Source organism: Dasypus novemcinctus, chromosome 3 (genome assembly GCF_030445035.2).
Source record: "Dasypus novemcinctus isolate mDasNov1 chromosome 3, mDasNov1.1.hap2, whole genome shotgun sequence".
NCBI classification, from domain to species: Eukaryota; Metazoa; Chordata; class Mammalia; order Cingulata; family Dasypodidae; genus Dasypus; species Dasypus novemcinctus.
In genome coordinates, this window is record NC_080675.1 from 177,618,195 (window position 1) to 177,620,532 (window position 2,338).

Below are 2,338 nucleotides of genomic sequence, written 5' to 3' on the forward strand. Positions count from 1 at the left end.
GTTACTACAGTGCCTGACTCCCACAGTCCCTGTTGGCTCACGCTGCTTCCAAGCGTGAGTCCTGTGTGGCCCAGCAGTGTTCTCCTTCCACCCAGACTATGACTATATGTGACCCATAAACTGTCATTCTCATCTGTCCGGTGCTGGGTGTTGTATATTCAGCTACTTCAAACTATTTAGGTCAGGGACTCCCTCCTTCAATAGCATCTTCACCTTCACCCCCTGTTCACCCTGTTCTAAACCACATCTACCCGTCAAAACCCAGTCACACTCCAGTTCTTCTTTAGCGTCTCCTCTGGTTCTCCTACACGCAAATGTCCCCTTCTCCCCACTCTCATAGTTTGGGTCCTGACTGCATCACATACCCTGACACACAGTCACTTCTCTGAACTTATTGTTTTTTTTGTTTTTTTTTTAGAGTATCAAATGGTTTTATTTTTTAAAAATTAAGTCATTTAATGATAATTAACTTTTCTAAAAAACCCCACAGAAACAAGAATAAAATAAACACCCAACCCTCACTAGCCCTTGCAGGAAAAAAGCCCTGGATAGAGAGCCTGCAATGTTTTTCCTATACTTTGCCTGAGTTTCCTCACTCATTCTAGGGTCCCTGGTTTTCTTTCTCTTACAGGGGAAAGGAAACTGGCAAAAAGATTCATGTTCAAGGTCCCAAAGGTTTTACAGCTACTCAAGGCCAATGGTTTGTACATTCTAGCTTGCAACTTTGAGAGACAGCAGAAAATAAGCTCTGCCAAATACACACTCCCAGCTAACTTTTACAGTCATTCTTTGAAATGGCGTCTGAGTCCAAACTGCTTATGTTTCTTGACAAAGCTTTTGTTTATCCCTGAACAACAGATCCTAAATTCAATATGCAGTCTCCAAGTTCAAGTATCAAGGCTTGTTTCAGGTAAACCTCAAACTGCCTCAGTGTTTTTTTGTAATGTCTCTGTAGTGTCTGCTGGGTGTCACCTCCTGTGACAGGCGGGCCAGATGGCAGCACAATGCAGGGGGCACAGTCAACTCTCCCACTGCCACGCTTGTTCCCTGGTCAATGTGGACACCGTCCCGCAGTCAAGGCTGAAATCTTGAAATCAGTGCAGACTTTGGCTACCTTCATTTGCAGTTGCACTTGTATGTAAACTGAATCCATTGTTCACCATTAATTAAATGGAGTTTTCAACAGCCGTCAAGCAGATTCTTAGGCTGCATCCTGGGAAGGAGCAGGGGGGTCCTGGCTTGCAGGCTCTGGAAGTGGTGCTGGCGCAGCTTCTTTCTTCTGGGCAGCCAGGAACTCATGAATCGCTCGTTCTATCTGTGGTCTGAAGATGTGGTTTAGTTTTGGATCCACCACCTGAGAAATAATTCTGTCTACTCCAGCTTCCAACATCCCTGACTGGACCACACTCTGCCTCAGCCCATTTCGCAGCTGGTTTTTGTTCATCGTAGGATTCCATTCCTGCTTGTCCAGATGTGTTGACACAAAATTATCCACCTTCTGCCTCAGGTTTTGGTAAGCTGGCTTGGTATCCACGTCGGCCAGGCAGTCCCGGCGAAAGCTGTCAAACAGGCCCCGGCTCTTAAGCTGCTCCACGATGAGGGCGATGAGCTGCGGGTCGCCGGGGGGCAGCGAGGCCGGGTTGATGGGGCCGCCGCTCCCGCCGCTCCCAGTCGCGCCCGTCGCCGTCCCCGCCGAGGCCTGGCCCGCTCCGCAGCCGCCCACCGCTCCGCTTCCCCCGCCGCCGCCGTCCGCCATGGCTGCGCCCCCGGCCCGCGAAGGATACCGAGTAAGGCTGCTGCTTCTCAGGGCCGGAGGGCCCGAGGCGGCCGGCGGTGGCTGCGGCGGTGGCGGGGGAGCCAGAGAAGGAAACGGGCCCCAACCAGGAAAAGGAAACGGCGGAGGGTGAACTTATTGTTTATTTATTTGTTTGTTCAACAAAAATTGCTGAGCACCTATTATGTACCAAGTTAGAGGGAATAGAAAGATCAAAGGCATACATATAAGTAAAAGGTTACTTGGTAAGCATTGATACAGAACAAAGGAATTTTTTTTTTTCATTAGAGTAGTTGTGGGTCTACAGAGCAATCATGCACAAAATACAAGACTCAGAGCAAAGGGATCTTAATATATGCATTGGGGCTCATTGTGTGCAATCACAAAATCTGAATCTGGCTGTTTAAATGAAAAAGGGAATTTACTGAAAGGATTTGGGGGAGCTTATAGGAAAGAAAGGAAGGCAGGAAAGCCCAGCAGGAACCACGCCGGTGCTGGGCAGCATGACAACAGGGACCCTGACCTTTACAGTTTCTGCAATTAGAATTCATGCTGTCGAGAGGA

The 2,338-nt window shown here is 48.8% G+C and overlaps 1 pseudogene; it reads right to left on the reverse strand.

Moving 5' to 3' along the window:
* Positions 1-654: 654 nt before the first annotated feature.
* On the reverse strand, positions 655-1,898 carry LOC131278069 (biorientation of chromosomes in cell division protein 1 pseudogene; annotated as a pseudogene).
* Between the last annotated feature and the right edge of the window lie 440 nt (positions 1,899-2,338).